Below are 23078 nucleotides of genomic sequence, written 5' to 3' on the forward strand. Positions count from 1 at the left end.
CTGGCTAGCATAGGGCAAGCACTGCACATAAATCAGTAGCAGGAAGGCCTCTGCTGCCTGTAAGAGTTGCTGTATTATGTTCAGTGAGCTCAGGGGTCTGTGGGACTGCCCCAGAAGACAGCTGGTCTCACTGTGATCTGTGACTACAGAAGGAACACCTAAGCACAGAAGGTCCAGCGAATCTGAGGTTGTATTGACTTGAAGGACCTTATCTCACTGAGATCCCACTTCACCCAAGCCACAAAGTACCTGCAGCCCATTGACAGGCAGCCTCCCGTTCCCTGCTTGTCTCTGGGGTTGTGCACTCTGTGCAGCCAACATATCTTCACTAGCACACTGAACGTATTTTAGGGGAAACAGTTGTGGGCAGACCACTGCTGCCTGTACAAACTGCAAGATCTCTTGAGGGGATTGCAGGGGTCTATATTGGCCTACTGCCCCTTGAGCTCCTGCCACATCCAATACATAAAGTGCCTGCTGCACGTTGATAGGCAGCTGTCTCTGTCCTGGGGTACATTCAGGCAAAAAGTGGGAAGCAGCTGACCTTGATACAAGTGAAAACTTGTAAGGGAGCCACAGAGACATGGTTGGAATGTAAACTGACACTGCAGTGGCAGAGGGAAATTTACTCACTAGACCCAGGAGACTCCCAGGTACCCTTCGCCACCCAACATACATATCACCCAGATGCTCATCCAATTTCAGAGACTCACAGGCAACTGACAGGCAATGTCAGGCCTTAAGGAGCACTCGTCCCTCTGCTAAACTGCCATAGGTCATGGACAGGGAATAACTAACCACTGCCTACAGTATTGTCTCTTCCACTCATCTATAGATCCAGCAAAGGCAATAACCATCTGCGGATTGCTTTGTAGTTCTTACTGGGTAGCCCTGAGCAATCAAAAGCGGTGGCTGACCTTGGCCTATGGGGGAGACCCTCTCAAGGGGCCACAAAACCAACACATCTGGAAGCTGACACCACAACAATGGAACAACTCCTGATTAGTCCCATTAGTGGTACACACAAAGGTCGGCTGCAACAAGTATACAAGCCTGCTAGGGTAAATTCCACTCAGTGGGGTCAGCCCCTACACAGCAACTCTTACCTTGTGCATGCAGCCAATTCCCACAATTAGTCAGCCTGAGTGTTAATCTCATCCACTGATCTACTAACAACAATAAAGTTTGACAACAACAGAAGATCGCACACAACCCACAAAAAGATCACATCTAGAGTCCCCAACATAGGGGATCAAGGAGAGTATGCCACTGGGCCACACAGGAAACCTTCTACATTAGGCCATCTAGTCAATGCTGAGAGATGAAACAAATATTCTTGATACATAGAAACAAACACAGAGAGGTCAATAAAATGAGAAAACAAAGAAACATCTCAAAAATGAAACAACAGGAGAAAACTTCAGAAAATAAGCTAAAATAAATGAAGGTAAGCAACCTACCAGAGAGAGTTCAAAATAATGGTTAAAAACATGCTCAATGAACTTATAGGGAAAATGGATGAACACAGTGAGAACCTCAACAGAGAGGGAGTAAGCATAACAAAGGACATAGAAACCATAAAAAAGAATCAGACAGAAATGAGAAATGCAATTACTGAAATGAAAAATACACTAGAAGGATTCAACAGTAGATTGGATGAGACAGAAGATCAAATCAGCTAAGTGGAAGACAATGTAGCAAAATACACACAATTATCAGAATAATGAAAAGAAAAAAATGATTTTAAAAAATGAGGATAGTTTAAGAGATCTCCGGGACAACATCAAGTGTAACAATATCCAGATCATAGGAGTAACTGAAATGAAAAAAAAATAAAAGCTGAGTAGCAATACTTATATCAGATAAAATAGACTTTAAAACAAAGGTTATAAAAAGAGTTAAAAAAGGGCATTATATGATGATAAAGGGATCAATAAATCAAGAGAACATAACCCTAGTAAACATATATGCACCCAACATATGTGCACCTACATACATAAAGCGATTATTGAATGACATAAAAGGAGACATCAATAGTAATACACCTAAAGTAGAAGACTTTAACACCTCATTGGCACCAATGGACAGATCTTCCAGTCAAAGAATCAACAAAGAAATAATGGGCCTAAAAGACACACTGGACCAGATGGATTTAATAAATATTTTCAGAGCATTTTACCTCAAAGCAGCAAAATATACATTCTTCTCAAGTGCACAGGAACATTTTCCAGAATAGTCCACAAGTATCAATAAATTTAAGAAGATCGAAATTATATCAATGATCTTCTCTGATCACAATGGTACGAAACTAGAAATGAACTACAAAAAAAAAAAACCTGGAAAATACACAAACACATGGAGGCTAAATAACACGCTACTGAGTAATGAATGGGTTACTAATGAGATTAAGAAAGAAATCAAAAGATATCTACAGACAAATGAAAATGAAAACACAATGCAAAATTTATGGGACAGAGTGAAAGCAATCCTGAGGGAAACTCGTAGCAATACAGGCCTACCTCAAAAAAAAACAAGAAAAAATTCAAATAAACAATCTAAACTCACACTTAAAAGAACTAGAAAAAGAAAAGCCAACAAAGCTCAAAATGAATAGAAGAAAGGAAATAGTAAAGATCAGAGAGGAAATAAATGAAACGAAGTCTAGAAAAACAATACAAAAGATTAATGAAAACAAGACCTAGTTCTTTGAAAGGATAAGCAAAATTGACAGACACTTAGTCAGACTCATCAAGGAAAAAAGAGAGAAGATTCAAATAAATAAAATCAGAAATGGAAAAGGAAAAATAACTATGGACTCCACAGAAATACAAAGGATCATAAGGAAATACTACAAGCAATTACATGCCAACAAATTGGACAAGCTGGAAGAAAGGGTCACATTCCTAGAAACATACAATCTCCCAAGCCTGAGTCAAGAAGAAACAGAAAATCTGAACCAATTACCAACAATGAAATAGAATCAGTAATCAAAAACATTCCAAAAAACAAAAGTCTGGGACCAGATGGCTTCATAGGTGAATTTTACTAAACACTCAAAGAAGAATTAACACCTATTCTTTTTAAACTATTCCAAAAAATTCAAGAAGAGAGAAGGCTGTCAAACTTCTTTTATTACCTTGATTTCAAAACTAGACAAAGACATTACAAAAAAAGAAAACTATAGGCCATAGGCCAATATCTCCTATGAACATTGATGGAAAAATTCTCATACCACATTAATAAATTGAAAGATAAAAACCATATGATCATATAAATAGATGCAGAAAAAATGTTTGACAAAATCCAACATCCATTTATGATAAAAATTCTCAGCAAAGTGGAAATAGAGGGACCATAGCTCATCATAATAAAGAACATATATAACAAACCTACAGCTAGCTTCATACTCACCGGGGAAAGACTAAAAGCATTTTCCTTAAGATCAGGAACAAGACAAGGATGCCCACTTTCATCACTCACCTTCAACCTTGTATTGGAAGTCTTAGCCACAGCAATAAGACAATAAAGAGATAAAAGCCATCAGAATTGGAAAAGAAGAAGTAAAACTTGTTATTTGCCAATGACAAGATACTATATATAGAGAACTCTAAAAATTACACTCTCACATACATACAAAACTTGTTAGAACTGATCAATGAATTCAGTGAAGTATGAGATTACAAAACAAATATTCAGAAGTCAGTGACATTTTTATACATTTTTATACATCAATGATAAATTTTCAAAAAGAGAAATTAAGAAAACAATCCCATTTATAATTGCATTGAAAACAAAAAAATACCTTGGAATTGAATTAACCAAAGAGGTAAAAGATCTGCTCTCAGAAAATTGTAAATCATTAAAAAAAAAAAAAAACAAATTGAAGAAGATACAAATTAATGGAAGCATATACCATGCTTATGGGTAGGAAGAATCACAATAATTAAAATTGCCATACTACCTGAAGCAATCTCTAGATTTAATGCAATCTCTACCAAAATACCAAAGGCATTTTTCAGAGACCTGGAACAAATAATTCTAAAATTTACATGGAACCATAAATGGCCCTGAATAGCCATAACGATCTTGAGAAAGAAGGACAAAGTTGAATGTATCACTCTGCCTGATATGAAAATATAAGTCTACAGTAATCAAAACAGAATGATACTGGTATAAATAATAGATACATTGATTAATGGAACAGAATAAAGAGTCCAGAAATAAATCCATGCCTATACACTCACTTAATATATGACAAAGGAGGTAAGAATATACAGTGGGGTAAATACAGTCTCTTTAATAAATGGTGCTGGGAAAATTGAACAGATACATGCAAAAAAAAAAAGAAGAAGAAGAAGAGGAAAAAGAAGAAGAAGAAGAAGAAGAAGAAGAAGAAGAAGAAGAAGAAGAAGAAGAAGAAGCAGCAGCAGCAGCAGCAGCAGCAGCAGCAGCAGCAGCAGCAGCAGCAGCAGCAGCAGCTGGACTATCTTCTTGAACCATATCCAAAAATGGGCTCAAAATAGATTAAAGAGTTAAATATAAGACCTCAAATCATAAAAATCCCAAAAGAAAACATAGGCAGTAAACTCTCTGATATTACTAATAGTAATTTATTTTTGGATATATCTCCCTGGGCAAGGGAAACAAAAGAAAAAATAAACAATGTGAATATATCAAACTAAAAAGTTTTTGCACAGCAAAGGAAATCATTAACAAAACATAAAGAACGGACTGAGAGAAGATATTTGCTAACAGTACATCTGATAATGGGTTAATATTCAAAATGTATAAAGAACTCATACAACTCAACAACAGCAAAAATGAACAAACAAACAAACAATTCAATTTAAAAATGAGCAGAAGATCTGAACAGATATTTCTCCAAAGAGGAAATACAGATGGCTAATAGGCATATGAAAAGATGCTCGAGATTGCTAATTATCAGAGGAATGCAAATTAAAATCACAATGAGATATCACCTCACACCTGTCAGAATGGCTGTCATCAATAAATTAAAAACAAATGTTGAAGAGGATGTGGAGAAAAGGGAATCCTCATGCATTGTTGTTGGGATTGCAAATTGGTACAGCCACTATGGAAAACAGTATGGAAGTTTTTCAAAAAATTAAAAATAGATATACCTTTTGACCCAGCAATTGTACTTCTTGGTATTTAGCCTAAGAAGACCAAAACAATACTTCATAAAGAACTATGCACCCTGATATTCATGGCAGCACAATTTACAATAGTCAAGATGTAGAAACAACCTAAATGGCTATCAACAGATGATTGATAAAGTTAAGGTTCATATATATACAATGGAATATTACTCAGTCATTAAAAAAAAAAAGGAAATCCTACTTTTGCAATGACATAGATGAACCTAGAGGTTATTATGCTGAGTGAAGTTAGTCAGACAGATAAAGATAAGTACCATACAATTTCACTTATATGCAGGATCTAAGGAACGAAAGAACGAACTGATCAAAACAGACTCACAAATATAGTGGACAATTTGATGACAGACAGAGGGGAAAGAGAGGAAGGATTGGGGGATGTGAGAGTGGGGTGAAGGGTTAAAAAATACAAATTAGTAGTTGATACATGGTCACAGGGATGGGGAGGATGGCACAGGGAATGCAGTTAGCATTAATATATCTATCGGCTAGGTGAAAAAACAGAGTAGAGGAGGAGCAACTAGGGAAATTGTTTTATAAATTATATAAATGTCTAAACAAGGTACTGTATACTTGAAACTAATTAAAATAAATTTATTTTAAAATATATATATTCAAAACCAATATGAGCTAGGTAAACTAATTTAATGAGAACATAGCTATTGTGTGCTCTGTGGGGATTTTCTGGCATTTTTAATGAGGTGATCTAACTTCACTTCTATATAAAATGGTATTATCATTTTTTACTTTTATATTTGGTTTATTATATAGATTACACTAACTTGAAACATCATAATGCAACCAGAAATTTCTTAAGTAAAGAATTTAGGCAAGATATATTTCATTTGTTCATTTTGTATAGCTAAATATTAATTCTGTAAAAAATTCTGTCTTAGTTATCATCTAATTATTGTCAAAGAAATCATACAAAAGAAATCAGTCCTTAATAAATTAAACCTGAAAATATTTAATGAACAACAACCACAAAAAGAGTGAGCATTACTTCAATCTACTAAAAATCACCCTTTTTAGGAATTATAATGATGTTATTCAAGAAAAAATACAAGATTCAAAAATAAATTCTGACTTGATTTCTATTTTTTGTGCTTTATTCAGCATGTTTCAGCTTAAGAAATAACAATATATCTACCAAGTATATATAGCTATAGACTCACATTCTATTTAACAAATTACCCAGTAAGTAGAAATTGAATTGAAATATCATTTGGTATTTTTTTTTAAATATTAGGCACTATAATTCCATTTCTTTAGATACACTGTCCTTTTACTGCTTTCTAAAAAGTGCGTAATGCTATATTAATTCTTTCAATGGAAATGGATTATATTTTGAGATTTTTTTGGCACTTTCATGACACCTCATCGTTAACTATTCATGTGGATTGAAAACCATAGGTTACTTTATCTTTCCTTTTATAATTATTATCGTCATTTTCTCTAGAAAAAAAACTTAATTGTATCTTAATGAGTTAATTCTGCTATTTATTCATTATATGATATCAATAAATGTTTATAACTTTTCCTTATTTAAAATCTAAGGGTGTTCAAACTGTTTATAATTAGGGTCATGTATCAGTTAGTTTTATTTTGTATAGCATTTCCAGTATGAAACATGAAATCTATGCAATTTGACATTCACCTTTATATTATTTACTCTATTGTGGAAAGTTGCAACATTTTCTTAAGGTTTACAGAGGTTAACATTCTAAACTCAAGAATCCATTGCAAAATAAATAGTAACTCTTACTGAAAAAGATACTCTATTAAATTTAACTGAATATTAATGACATTATTAATGGTCTGGATACATTGAAAACTTAAATTGGCCTCTTATAGAACTTTAAAGAATGCATATAGGATTAGTTTGGAAGAATATAAGAACATCTTTTTAAATTTTAAACTATATATATTTTTTCCGAATTACATCTTCATTTATAAGGAATCTGCCATGATACCCATATTAATCTCTGATTCTCGATTTTTCCTCTTTCTCTTTGTTTCTCTTTCTCTTTTTCTTTCTCTTTTCCCTCCTTCTCCATGAGATTATAGGACATTCCATTTTGATGCCAAATGTAAATCTCGTTCAGCTCTTTAAATGATGGAAACTTTATAACTCTTCAATAAGGGATACATCATTATATATTTTTTAAAAATAGAAACAGACATAACATTACCCAGAGTTTTACTAAATCTTTTATTTCTGTATGTATGTCTTCATTGTCCACATTAAAATAGGTCTGTTGTTATTTATTCTTAGATGGTTTCCAGTCTGGATTGTTAAAATAAATGGATCTTACAATTTATAAATTTCAATTAAGATTTATCTTTTGTCCCCTTAGTATTACAAAGTCAGGATTTTGTTTTTGTTTTCTATTTTTTAGTTTCCATGAATTTCAAGGCATTGTCAGATTTAGGAAAGGAGCAAAGTATTTATTAATTTAGAATGATCTCCTTACCATTTTGGACTTTTAAGAGTGAAGTATGAATTTTAAAATCTTATAGAGTATTACTACATAGCTCTAATTATAAGGTGAATCTTGGTATAGCTATAAGAGCTTTCCTCAGCCTCAGTAGTATTTTTTTTTTTTCTAGAAGACTTAGCTTAATAAAATGGTCCCTTTCCTCTACTTTGCTATTTAAACATCAGTGTTCTAACAAAACTTCCAAGATGAAAAGCTGGGTCAATGTGCAGTGGAGAGATCTTTTATACTATTTTTCTTTTATTTCTTTCTCCCTTCCTTTATTTTTTCCCTTTCTCCTCCTTTCCTTTCTTTTCTTTTTATTTCTTTTTTTTTTTCCTTTTCTTTTCTTTCTTTTTTAATATCTTTGTTTTATGAATACTTCCACATTTGGCTGTCTTATCCACTCTGGGAGATCAATCAACCTCCAAGTATTTTCTTAAAGCCTTTTCTGAACCTATTGTATCTTTATTATGAGAGCTGTGAAGACTTTTCTTTGAACCTTTTCTAGTTGATTAATGTGGTCAGCACTGTGTCTTTGTGTGATCCACTTTGAGTTCTCACCTTGAAACTGCATTCACCTTTTTTTTTTACATTTTTTGGTCATTATTGAATCTCTTACAAAGAACTTCTCTCTCTCTCTTTCTCTTTCTCTCTCTCTCTCTCTCTCTCTCTCTCTCTCTCTCTCTCTCATATTGAGATTCCACATTGCATATCCACCATTTCTTTTAGCTTTTAAGAAGGTTCTTACTGAATTATTCATTCTACACCAGGACTGAGAGAATCTTGTAGACAAGAGAGAATTCCATGCCTGCAGGCACTCATGAGAGGAAACCAAAACTAAAATTAAAATGAATAATTAATTAAATTGATGCTAATAAATTATTTAAATCCAAATATAAAATGTCAATACAAAGGTGTTATAAACTTGATATTATAGAATATTAGAGACATAAACATTTGCAAATATCATCTAGCCTGACACCTAATTTTATAGAAAAAAAACTGAAATATAAAGTCCAAGCAATTTGCTTAAAATGATCTGAAACATAAAGATAATTACTGAAACAATATCAAAATAATGACCTAATCATTTCTTTGCAAATTTATCCAAGCTTTCAAATTTCAGAAGGAATCTATAGTCCTTGATATTCATTAATTAAATGGTTAACTATTTCTATTCATTCAACAAGTGTATATCAAATGGGTACTACATATCTGACTATATTTTTTGCAATGGAATTGCGATGATGGATAAGACTTGCTCCTACTACTTAATGAATTACAGTGAAAAGTAAGAGGATACATGCAAAATATATAACACAAAATTTTGCATACATTAATTTAGGAACGAGTAATCTGTTGCTTGAATATTAGTGTCAGTGAATGTCTTTATTGACTAAATGAAATTAATAATAAAGCATTATTTTAGCTGCCATCATATTTTTAACTTTAGATTTCCTTCAGCAAATGCCAACATTTCTTAGAAAATGTAAACAAAGATATCTGTAGATATTTTAATGAGCTGGGCTTTTTTATATTAATTTTGCAAAATATTCAGCTTATCATGCTTTAAAAAATATTATTTTTTTTTATATACATAGAATATATAGAAATCCTTGGGATGTCAGCTTAAAACAACACCTAATAAAAAATTTAATATGTACATTCAAATGTAACTTATACCTAGAATATGCATAATGTTGGATGGATTTAAAAACAGTTTAAGTAACTTAACTACTTTCGCTTTCATGCATTGAAACAGTAACACTTAATACCTTTCTGGATTAGCTAATGCTCTGTCTCTCAATAAAACATACTGACTGATGTCTATAATCTAAATATTCAACATTAGAAAACTCCTCTTACATCCATTTTGATTCTTGTCAGATACAAAAATGTTATTCTAAAATTTGTTTAGGATACATGAACTTGTTATTTAATTTATATAATGTTATTAAATGTTATATATATTAATTTATATTAATACAAATACAATGTGAGATGCAAAGGAAGTAACTAACAAAAGTTGTGAATATAAAAACATTAACCTTGCAATATTAGTAAATTGTAAAACATACCTAGAAGAATTTTATATTCAAATGCTTACAGAATTTTCTTTAAACTCTTTTTTCACTTTAAAGATACTCAGAAAAGAATATGTACATATACCATAGGGCGAGACATGTTAAAGCTAGGTAATATAGAATTTGAATCAAAAAGGGCTTTTTTGAATATGCATATGTTTTAAATGTGTGTGTGTGTATGTGTGTGTGTGTATATTATATATATACATATATTTGTATTCAAGTCTACATACACACATATATAGAAATAAATAAAATGTCAATTATATATATATAATAATTTTCCTTGAAGACCTTTGTTTCACCTATATAATATGTTTTAAGTTCACATGTAACCAATGACTATATTATGTTTATTTATATTTGTTTAAGTCCATTTGCTTACCTGGTGACAATAGCAAATATACGACTACCATTAAGAGCAAGAAACTTGGCTATTTATTTTTTTTCCTATAATCTTTCTAGTAGCTAAAGTCATTTCTGAAATTCACTAACATTCTTCTCCCAATAATTACTATGTTAACAAACTTTCGTGGAACCTAAAGCAAAGGGTTAAAAATTATACTGTTGTTCTCTGCTTTTGTCAGTAAGGGCAAACTCTTTGTATCAACTGATTGTATGTGTGTGTGTGTGTGTGTGTGTGTGTGTGTGTGTGTGTGAAATTCAGACTAATTTTATAATAATCATTAGTACCAAATATAGATAGAAAAAAAGCTTTCTTACACACACATGAAAGGAGATAAAATAATAGTGCCAAAGACATTCTTTTTATATTATACATTTTGGGTAAGTTTTCCAAGGACAAAAAGTAATATCTCCTATATTTTAGTGACAACACTTTTGAAGGCCAATTCTATGATTTCTTTCTAATTTTCCTTTTTTTTATGAATTGGTTCATATATTTATATTTCAAAAGGAAAGAAAAATGATTTGAGCTAAAATAAAAGAGCCATGATCTCTGAATATCATTAACTCAGAAAACATTAAAAAATATGAAGGAATGACGTCAGAAATATGGCAGATCAAGAGAGGTCCACAGATCTCTCCCCTTGAAACGACAATAAACTGAATATCTAAAACTCAACAAAAAACACCCAAACTGCACACCAGCATGTCTGACTGTGAGATCTGTGCATAAGACCTACCACAAATCAAAACACTGGAGAGTCAGTTGGTAAATTGGGAGAAACAAGAACCTGACTCTCACAGCCAAAGCTCCCTGTATGGAGGGAGTAGAGGAAGGGAAGAAGGTGCAGCAAATTCCCTGAAAAACCCTTCCTGGGGGAGCTGTGAGCTCCACGTAGCCAGCAGCAGTGTCAGGCATCAGTAAAGAAAGGGGAGAAGTTGGGATGGCAGAGAAGCAGAGATGGCAGGGAAACAACAGTGATTCATACAAGCTGAGGATGCAAAACACAAGGCTGAGCTGCAGCCCCCATCCCCCAACCCAGAGTGTCACTCACATATATCCACCAAGAACTAACAGAGTGGAGCCCACGGAATTCTGAGCAAACACTACTGAAACTGTTGCTAACACTGACAGGGCCTGAGATTGTCGGTAGTGAGCTTGATCAAATATCTGTAAGAAAGAAAAAGACATTATTAAGACCTTATATAAAGCAGGGATCCAAAAGGCTTTGATGCCACCAACTGAAAACAAAAAGAAACATGCCTTCTCTGCAACAGAGACCTTTATATAATAAATCTTTCTGGGAAAAACAAAAAACAAAACAACAACAACAAAAACAAACAAAAAAGTAGAATACATTTCCATTAATGCCCAGGCAGAGAAATACTCCATTAAACACCATGGACAACTAAGGTGACATGGCAACTCAGAAAGAAAGAAAAGAGAAAAATCTACAGAAAATAAGCTTATAGACATAGAAATAAGCTACTTAAATGACAGAATTCAGGATGGTACTTCTGAAAAAACTCAGTGATATCCAAAACAATTCATATCAACAATTTCAGAAATTGAAAAAAAAAACAACTAGATGAGTAGAACAAAGTTGAAACCCTCAAAAAGAACAGAATAGATCTTCTGGAGATAAAAAGACACACTGCAAGAGTTGAAAATGAAAGAGCAAGCTTGGGAAATAGAGACGACCAAATTGAGGAAAGGATCAGCGATATCGAAGACAGAAATCTAGAAATAAATCAGAAGGAAGATGAGAGAAACCAAAGAATGAAAAATAATAAGATAATTGCAAGAACTAGCTGATACCCTCAGGAGAGGAAAAATAGGAATAATGGGCATTATCAAAGGCAAGGGAAAGGAGCAGAGATGAGAAAGCATTTTCAGACAAATAGTTGATAAGAATTTCCCAAATCTAAGGCGTGAGCTAGAGCTTGGAATTTCAGAAGTCAACAGAACATCCAATTCTGTAAATCTAAAAAGGCCTTCACCAAGACATATTGTATTAAAATTATTCAAAAATCAATGACGAAGACAGAAATCCCAGGGCAGCCAGTGAAGAGAAAATGCTAACCTATAAAGGAAAACAATTAGGTTATCATTGGGCCTCTCAGCACAAACCTTACAAGCTAGAAAGAAGTGGAATCAAATATTAAAACTATTTAGTGAAAGAAAATACCAGCCAAGAAAAATGTATCCAGCTAAGCTCTCCTTTATAAATAAAGGAGAAATAAAGAATTTCCAGACATACAAAAATAAAGAATATTATCCACTATGAGGCCTTCATTACAGGAAATACTGAAGGGAGTCAGCACAAGTAAAACAAAATGACAAAATAAATACATAACTAGGAGTTAGGTGATTATCAGGCACATAGAAGCAGAAGAATGTAACCTTTATGAAGAACAGGGCATTATAAGCTTAAACAATAAGAAGAGATTTGCTATAGCAAGATAGTAATGAATGTTTAGCATACATGGGGGCAAATTGAAACAACAATGACTGAAGAAGGGAGGATTCAAAGATCCAAATTTGGAAAGGGGAATGGAGATACGTCACACACAGAAGAAAATGGGCGACTGAATATATATATTCATTCATATAGTAAGCCTTAATTTAGAAACTAAATAAGCAACTGAATATTTTTTATATCTACATTACCTCACTAATGTCTGGCCTTTAGCTACCAAGAACACTGTTTTTGTTACAATAAGGAACAACACACACATTAGAATGGACTGCTGGACATCCCAGTAAGAGGATATTAGAAAGGAGTTAATAGGTTTGGACTTACATCCTGTGATTTCAGAGAGAGTTTAAGTTGGCAGGGCTTTGCCCTTGTTTTGGATTTGTTTTACTGTTAGGAAGTGGGTTTAATTCTGTGATTATATATCTTCTTATCTTTAATAATGAAGGACTAGAGAGTGAGGCTAAAATTACAATAGGTAAAGAGACAGCAATTACTTATTGATAGAGTCAACAAGTGTCAAAGTCAATTACTTATTGATAGAGTCAACAAGTGTCGAAGTCAATTCAATGTCACATAATAACAGTTCTTCAGAGAAACAGAAACAATAGAATGTGTGTATCCATATAATAATATTTATTTTAAGAAATTAGCTCATTTGATTATGGAGGCTGACAGATCTAAACTCTGCCAGGTAAGGTAGCAGGCTGGAGACCTAGGGAAGAGTTGATGTTGTGGCTCAAGTCTGAAGGCCATCTGAAGATGGAACTCCCTCTTCCCCAAGAAATCATCTTTTCAGCTGATTGGATGAAACCCACTCACATTATGGAGAATAACCAGTTTTACTCAAAGTCTATCCATGTAAATGTTACTCTTGTCTAAAAAGTACTGTACAGCAATATTTATGCTAGAGTTTGATCAAATATTGGAGTATTGCAGCTAGCCAAGTTGACCTCAAATTAACCATCACAATTTGTAAAATCATTTACATGTCTTTGGCGTGTTAAATATTTAATCCTCAAACTATAAGTAAAATTATGCTCCATTCCTCATCATTTCTGACAGAATTTTACTAGCTTTAAAAAAGAAAGAAATATATCTCCTATCTTGAGGTGAACCATGACTTAATTAAACTAATTACACTAGAGTACTGCTACGAATTTCTTGTGGAAAGAATGTGATTGTAGTAACATTTTGCCATAAATATTTTGTTAGTGAGGCTGGTAGTATAACAATACATTTTGGTAGGTGTTTAAAAAAATACCAAAGCGTTTCAAGCATTGAAACGTGATTATAGAGAAAATAATTAAATATTAAGCTCTTCTCAAACTAGCACTTGCTTTCTTAAATGAATAATTTTTTTACATGAAAAAAAAAAAGCCTTGGAAAAATTTTAAATGTTTTATGTATGAAGATCTATTATGGCAATAAAAATGCAAATGCTTATTTTCTTAATAATCACATATGAATTAAATAAACCATTAATTTTGAGGAAAGTCTAAACATCTTGAATGTTTGAGTATATTGTTCCTTCATGGGACATCAACTAACTGTTAGAATTAAGGTCTGGTTTCTTTTGCCTCCTATTTTTTTCTTTCTTCCCTTTTCTTCCCTGTCTCCCACCTTTCTTCCTTTTTATCTCCTGTTTTACTTTTGCAAGCATTGTGCATTTATTTTCATTTAAGGAAATACAGAATTTAACTTAAAAAACAGTATTCAAAATTTAAAGTGAGGTTCTATTTTCTTCATTACACCTGTGTATATGTAAGCTGAATATCAAATATATCTAATACTTACTTTTAATAAGTTTTTACTGCATCCATAGTTGAGTTAAATAGTTTAGCACTATTAATTGTTTAAGAAGCATGATTTACTTTATAAGCAGCACATTTTATTTTATCCTAAATGCTTATGATAAAAAAAAATTGTCTGAATATTCAAAGTGACTATGTATTTATTTGTTAAAAATTGTTCTGACTGCTATGACACATAAAACGTATAGCACACTATACATTAAAAAAGTCCAGTTCTGCTAGCTCTTACTCAGGTAGTATCTAGCCTATTAATACTGAAGATAGTAGGTCCAACATAGAAAATAGTACAACATAAACTTCAAATGCAGCACAATAGCACTTTCATAACTCATTACATTTAATGGGAATTATGCACACATGTAACAAAGAGCAAAAATTTTAGCTAATAAACCACTAAAGCGTTTACTTTTTCTTACTTTTTTAAATTTATTTTTATTTTTTAAGTTAATTAATTTACTTTTTTTTTATGGTGACATTGGTTAATGAAATCCAATAAGTATGAGCTGTACACTTGTAAGGCATATATATATTTACATTGTGTGTTCACCTCACATAGTTAGATTTTTTTCTGTCACCACATACTTGACCCCTTTACCCTCCCCTCCTCCCCCTACCCTCTGGTTGTTGGGAGCCGTTTTGAGGCAGGATTAAACTACCAGTAAAACTGGGAGTTTTGCAGAGTTGGCGAGCTGTGCAGTCTGCTGACTCAGGGGGAAGTGCACCTGGCATGGGGGAGAGAAACTGAATGTTTTTTGACCATGGGAAAGAGGATGTTAAGATAGCTACAAAGTTTCAGTGATTATTACTTAGAGGTGTTTTGCTTTTTATGCACTCTGTAGGGTATAAATATGCTGTGCAAAATAAACTCAGGGCTGCAGTATTCACTGTTAGCCCTCCCGAATCTATCTCTTGTCTCTGTCTTTTTCTTAATCCTCACTCCCCCTCTCAGGTGCTGTTCGACCTAGGCCGACTGGCTCCAGCAGGTGGAGCCCGAAAAGGGACCTGAGAACTGGGGACAACAGTGAAGGACACCGCATAAAGTGAGCTCAAAAGGTAAGGGTTGTGGTGAGTAATCTGCGGGAGAAAAAAATAAATAAAATAAAATAAAATAAAATGGGGAATGGAAACAGTTGGCTCCTAGGCATGAAAGAGATAAGATCAGGGGGCAGCCCTCAGTATCCCCACATATGCTTAAAGTAACTTATCCTCTATTTTAGAAGCGCCTACAGCATTGGACAGTCCTCGGGAACTATCACCGTTGGTGGAAAAGGAATTTTAAAAATTGTATTATTGAAAAAAAGACACTCTTGTAGTCACAAACTTGCATTGGTCAGGTTTCATTATTGTGTGGTAAAGGTTCTTTCTCTAACTTGAAATTTAAAAACTATTAATGATTTCCTTTTTCTTTTATTGGTTAATTAGTCTAAAACTTAGGACATTTTAGCATAGTGTCAACAGTAAAAATGACATGATTTTGTATTGGAAAGGAGAAAAGTAATGACTAAATTACAAATTTCAGTGCTTTTAAAGGTACCTTTCCATTCCTGTTTCTGTTGACCAGTCACCAGGGGTCCGTGTAGAGGACTGGACACAGTCATATCTCCTGGACCATGGCCAGGCTGTGGGACGCCACCAACTGTGCCCTGTTGTCAAAGTCTGTTTATTGTCTTTGGTCTTGTCTGGGTTGTATGTAGGTGGCGAACTTCTCTGGGCCCACCTTCACCCCAGTCTCTGTTTTGTGTTCTCTGCGCACCGGGTGGGGGTGAAGGGGTTGAGGGAAACCCTCCACCTCCACAATCGCATTCCCCATGTGGAAAGGAAACACTGTCAACAAGAAGACTCTGCTATGGAGGAGCTGCTATGAGGTCAAACCAGTCAGGTATAAGGTGTTAGAAGCAGATCAGCATATTATAGACTGGTCTAGGGGCCAGAGGACAATGAAGAAATGAGCCTATCCTCAGGTTTGTGGTGGACAGATAATGGATTCCCCCAAACTCACATATGGAAGCTTGCTGCCACTCTGGACGGGGTTATCAGGGAGAGCAGTGGGGGCAATGGCTCTGTATCTATAGACAGAGCAAAAAGTGTGCTGGCATGTGTAACTTCACCTTATGTATTGCTAGTTAGAAATATTAACATCACCATAGCGGATAAGAGATTTAATGTTACTTGTAATAATTGTACTTTGACCAATTGTGTTTCTTCTGTTTTTGATGGAACTACTGTAATGGTGCTCCATCAACCCCTTTTGTTATGCTTCCAGTTAATGTCACTGGGCCTTTGTGTCGTTATAGGTTTATGTCTGCTTCCTCCTTTGTTGAAGTACTTCCTCAACTCCTTCTTGAGAATCCGTGCAGAAATGCATAGTCTCAGGCTCCAAGCTCAGGTTTGAGCAGGTTTGATCTCCCCACTAGCAGAGGCTGGTAGTCAGTGACAGGTAAGAATCCTCCAGGGCTGGGACCAACCTAAGACAGGGCATGGATGCGAGAGATTCATGTGCTGATGACGAGTAAGGCTGTAACAGTATAAAAAATGCATTTCAATAACATCTTCTTTGTTCACATCTCCCCTCTTTACTCCGGCCATTACTACTTTGGAAAATATGTTGTTATGGTTATTGGTATCAATTCCTCAGTGAGTCAGCCCCAAGGACAGGGCAGAGAGTGATATCTCCAGGTGCCAGCTGCCTAGGAGTAAATAGCTCCAAGGCTCCCAAGCAGAAAAATAAAACAATATTGCTGCTGAAGTACAGATAACATAGCTGTCCACCAGAAACCATATTTCTTTGTGCTAGATGCTAACGGCTAACTTTTGCTTTTGTAATCTGCTTGCTTGCTTGATCAGGGCCAACCAAGACATAGTTTCGGGCTTTATAAGCTGCCTCCTCTGGAGGCTTGGGGCTGACTCTCTAGTGGGGAGGGTCAGTTGCTGGCTGGCTAATGAAGGCTGATTCTCTAGTGGGGAGAATCAGTCACCGGCTGGATAATAAAGGCTCATAATTAATCTCAATTGGCGCCGTGGGTCTTAGACTTGAATGCGCCATAACATTTGGAGGCCCCAGCAAGATTTCCCCGGGGTGAGGAAATCTCCTAAGATCCGCGGCCCCAGCCACCGTGGGTGAGGACCTGCCCTGTCCAGGGGGCGGCCGCTGAGAGATGTTCCTCAGCCCTGGACGCCAGGCAGACTCACCCAGGAGGGCAGGTGGACAATTCTGATTATCCAGTGGGGAGAATCAGTCAATTCTGTAACAATTGGTCATGAGCCATCTGAAGCAGCTCCACCGGTGACCCAGACTGCACTATAGGTATCCAGGTTTCTGGGTATCTGTCGGGGAACTAGTGGAAGGCTGCACACAGCAATATTTCCCTAGTTCAGTTGAGGACTGAGATGTCAGACTTGACTTCTGGTACTACAGGTATTCAGGTTTCTGAGTATCTGTCTGTCTGTGAGCTCTAGAGTTCATTTAAGTTTCGGCTTAGACCTGGCTGCCGGTGAGCCCTAGAGTTCGTCTAAGTCTCAGCTTAGATCTGTCTGTGAGCTCTAGGGTACGTCTAATTTTCAGCTTAGACCTGTTCCTGTCTGTGGGCCCTAAGAACTAGTGGAAGGCTGGATGCGGCATAACTTCCCTAGTCTGGTCAGGACTGAGACGACAGATCCTGACCCTGGTTGGTTGGTTTTGTCTTGTTCGTGCCAGCACCTGTCTTGTATTGGCCCATCATCTCTGTCTCTTTGGTGTTTGTTTTTGAAATTGTAGTTTCTCTAAATGTCATATGTTTTTATCCTTCTTCTTTTCCTTATAAGTCTATCGATTCTTCTTTTCTCCCTTGGCTGAGCTGCTGCTGTCCTGCCGGACTGGTCCCCAGGGAAACACGTGGCTCTTGCTCTAACTTTTTAACTTTTACAGGTATCATATTTTCTTTCACCACTGTTCCAGCCGCCATGGGTCAAACTTCTTCCAGACCCACACCTCTGCAGTGTCTCCTCAGTAATTTCAAAGACTTCAGGCAGCGGGCCCAAGGTTATGGGTCCCACGTCACTCCCTTCAATCTCCAGAGGTTCTGCCAATTAGATTAGCCCACATTTGGAACAGGGTGGCCATCAGAAGTGTCACTCAACCTGCAAACAGCCTTTCAGATGAAAAAACTGAGGTACAAGAAGTTTAAATAATTTACCCAGTGATAAAAGTGAGTTTGTTTTTAATATTGAAAATACAAGAGTTAAAAAGGCTAAGAGGGGCCTGTTAGGCTAATCCTTCTTTATATTTTAGATTAAAGCAGGGAAGAGCAGTAGAAAAATAGTTGTGTAAGTAGAGATTAGAAACGGAGATGTCATTGAGAGATAGTAGAGAGAAGGTTGTGCATTTGTGTTGGAGGTTTAAGTCTGGAGAGTGACTGAACGTGAATTTGATTAGAAGGTTCACAGAGTGTAGAGTCTCCTTTCTAACTGGTCCTTTGGTTTGGGTTAGAGTTTATTTTTATGGGAAGGTAGATTTGTAAAAGAGCTCTGCTTTGGTTGGTTTAGAAAGAAATAAGCACTTATAGATAAATTAAGTCTTCCTAAAATTGTACTGTAAAAAATATATGTCTTTAAAATGATAAAACTGGTATATTCATAAATTTGCTAAACTATTGAATGCTGATATATAAAATACAGTTTACAATTGCCTTCTTCATTATTTTCTCTAGAAATTAAGGCTAAGAGTTGTGAATTCTAGTATGTATAAATGAATTACTAGGAATAATACAAGTAAAGGAAAAATTCTGTATACAAAGTATGCAAGGAAAATAAAATGTATTTTGAGATATAAAGGATGTGTTTTTAAGAAAAAGGAGAGTAATTGTATCCTAAAATAGTTTCAGATTATTTAAAGGTTGTTTAAGGCACAAAAGAAGATAGAAAGTATAGAGATTTATTTTGAAGGAAATTAAAGGAAAGGTGTTTGCCTTACAGTTAGTTATCTCTGAGTGAGTGAGAAGAGGCAAACTGAAGGAATGGGAAAAGTAATAGAAGGTTTGTGAAGAGAAATCCTGGGAGGAAAATAAAGGACAAGAACATAAGTAAACATATGAAGTTGTAAAGAAAAAGAAAAAGAGAAAATCTTGTTTTATATAGTCAAGTTGGTTAAAATTAAATGTATTTACCATAAGGTTTTAAAATAAACTTTAATATCAACAGTGTATTGACACAAAATTGGAGTTTGGAGTATTGGTCTGTTCCTAATAAGAGATTGTAAAAGATTATTCTTTACCAGTGAATACACTTAGGAAACAAAGATTCTATATCTTATCAAAATAATTTATTGTGCTTTATAGTCTTTATTTAAAAAAACCGAGTCTTCTTTACATTAAGAGTGCTAAGTTTTTTATATAGTCATATTTACCTTTAAAATCTTTTATTATCACTTTGGTTAAATAGATAACTAAGTATCGTTTCATAGTAACCTGTGATCCTATTTAATCAAATGATCAAAACTTGTAACATTATAACAAATTCAAAATAACTTTAAGACTTCCCAGAGGGCACCTGGAAAATCTCAAAGGCTTAGTTTTGTTACTTTGTAAAAGAGAAATGTTAAGCTAATTCAGTTTACTTGATATATTAAATTATATAAGAAACATTGTCAAGTAATAAATGATACTTAACTTTCCTTAGGTTACACTTTTATAAATACGTGTTACTAAGAAAAGTGTTTCAGAAATTGTATAAAGTTCTTAGAAATTTGTCAATATCTTTCAGTCATAATTTCAGTTATTATAAATTGTTGTATGTCATGAATATCAAGAATAGACCTGACTATTCAGAAACAAAAGGCTTATAAAGAAGTAAAGGGCATGGCTCTGATTTGGGCCATGAAATTAAAACTATTACAATCATTAAATAGCTATGATTTGAGTAAATACGTGGTCTTGGTATTGAAATTGAAATTTCGGATAACAGAAAAGATCTGTATAACTAGAAACATAAAAACCGTTCTTCCTCAGAAAAACCACAGGGACTAATATCTCTCCTTTAGAGACTATTTTCTTCACTCATTAGCCCACCTGGGATGACTGCTAGCAGCTCTTCCAGGTTTTATACACTTCAGAAAAAAGAGAGCAGATCCTGTGGGAGAGCGCCAAGGCTGTGTTAGAGCCAGACAGACAGCCCACTACAGACCCAGTTCGTATTCAACATGTCCTCCCGTATACCCATCCGCCTTGAGACCTCAACACCGAACAAGGAAAGGAGGCTCTCGATCAGTATTCCCAGCTTCTGATAAAACCTTGCTTTTGTCAGTAAGTCGGCCCCAGATATTAAAAAAGAGTAATAAAGGATAAGAAGTTTTAAGGACACAATTTGACTGAGCTAGTTGAGGTAGCCCTGCACATCTTCAACAACCGGGATGAAGTTACTATCACCCAGATTAAGAAAATGACTAAAATCCTACTTAACAACAATAAGCCCCACATCCAGTTCCTGAAAACTGCTGCTCTCAACCCGGCTACCCTGCTACCACATGACAACCCCAAGCAGCCCATACACGACTGCCTTGAGGTCCTAGAGAACGTCACCTGCATCCGACCGGACCTGACAGACGACGTCTGGCCAAATCCAGAGGCTGCTCTTTTCATAGATGGAAACAGCTTCGTCACAGAATGAATCAGGTATGCTGGGGCAGCTGTAGTGACTAATGAGACTGTTATTTGGGCACAGGCTTGGAGCCAGAGAACCTCAGCTTAGCGGGCTGAACTAGTAACAGTGATTCAAGCTCTGCGGTAGGGTGAAAACAAGATGGTGAACACTTATACAGACAGCAAAGGAGGCTGCCAGAAAACCAGTGGGGCCAATTGACATTCTGCTGGCTCTACCACCCAGAGTGCTAACGGACACTCCTACCTACACTTCAGGAGAAGTTAAACTATGCAACAAACTAAGAGGCAAAGAGAAATCTACTGGGTAGGTTAGGCTCCTGGATGGCCACATTGTGTAGTACCTGAGGCCTTGAGCTGAGGCCTTATAACCCAGGTTCACTAGAGAACTCACTTGAGAGAAACCAAGTTAATTAAACTGTTAAAAAGAGACTATTACATTCCAGGGCTGCAACAAATGGCCAGCCAGGTATCAGCCCAGTGTCACATCTACACACAAGTGAATCCAGGGCCCTCCAAGAGAGTACAAGGGACGAGACTTCGTGGACAAGCCCCAAGAGAACATTGGGATTTAGATTTTACAGAAATAAGCCCTAGAACTTTTGGATTTAAGTTTTTACTTGTGTTCATTGACACCTTGTCAAGATAGACTGAAGCCTTCCCCACCAAGCGGGAGATAGCTCAGGTAGTAGCAAAGAAGTTAGGTTCAGAGATAGTACCTCATTAGGCCTGCCCATAGTGCTGGGTTCCGACAATGGCCCGGTGTTTATCACCCAGACCAGCCAATCTTTAGCCTAGGTTCTAGAAATTAAAAGCTACATTGTATTTACAGATCTCAGAGCTCCAGACAGGTAGAGAAGATAAATAAGACCCTGAAAAAAAGCTTTAACCAAGTTCACATTCGAAACTGTCAAAAACTGGGTAAGCCTCCTTCCCTCCCCACTGTTAAGGGTACGATACACCCCCTACTGTAAAGAGATAACACATTATAAAATCATGTTTGAAAGACCTCTTGTTTGTTTTGATATATTCAGAATCTGTAAAATAAACTAAGAATTTTGTATATTAATTCATACATGTAAGACTAATGTGTTCATAAAGCATAGATCTTGCTTTAATTGTACAGGTTTAGGTAAAACCTGCTGTTCTTATGCTGACCATTCAGACATTATTAGAGGCTTTAGTCAGACAACGGCTCAGCGACAGAGAAGAACACCACCAGAGAACAGGATCTTGGTATGAAAGCGTGTTTACCTGATCCCTGTGGTTGACTACTCTGCTTTCTTCCATTACAGGATCCCTAATATAAGAATTTCTAGAGTTATTATTTGACTTTGTATAATTAATTGGTTAACTGCCTATGTCAAAAAGTAGGTACAGGCAGAAAAACTCATAGTCCTCAGAGCAAACTTCCAGCCACTCAAGGTTTAAGATTCAATGATTTGAATTCCCTTAGAAAACCAGTGGGGAATGTAACAGTGTAAAAAAATGCATTTCAATAACATCTTCCTTGTTCACATCTCCCCTCTTTACTCCGGCCATTACTACTTTGGAAAATATGTCGTTGTGGTTATTGGTATCAATTCCTCAGTGAGTCAGCCCCAAGGACAGGGCAGAGAGTGATATCTCCAGGTGCCAGCTGCCTAGGAGTAAATAGCTCCAAGGCTCCCAAGCAAAAAAATAAAACAATATTGCTGCTGAAGTACAGATAACATAGCTGTCCACCAGAAACCATATTTCTTTGTGCTAGACGCTAACGGCTAACTTTTGCTTTTGTAATCTGCTTGCTAGCTTGATCAGGGCCAATCAGGACATAGTTTTGGGCTTTATAAGCTGCCTCCTCTGGAGGCTCGGGGCTGACTCTCTAGTGGGGAGGGTCAGTCGCTGGCTGGCTAATGAAGGCTGATTCTCTATTGGGGAGAATCAGTTGCCGGCCGGCTAATAAAGGCTCGTAATTAATCTCAATTGGCTCCGTGGGTCTTAGATTTGAACGTGCCATAACAAGGCCTGTG

Source organism: Rousettus aegyptiacus, unplaced genomic scaffold (genome assembly GCF_014176215.1).
Source record: "Rousettus aegyptiacus isolate mRouAeg1 unplaced genomic scaffold, mRouAeg1.p scaffold_m13_p_4, whole genome shotgun sequence".
In the NCBI taxonomy this organism is placed as follows: domain Eukaryota; kingdom Metazoa; phylum Chordata; class Mammalia; order Chiroptera; family Pteropodidae; genus Rousettus; species Rousettus aegyptiacus.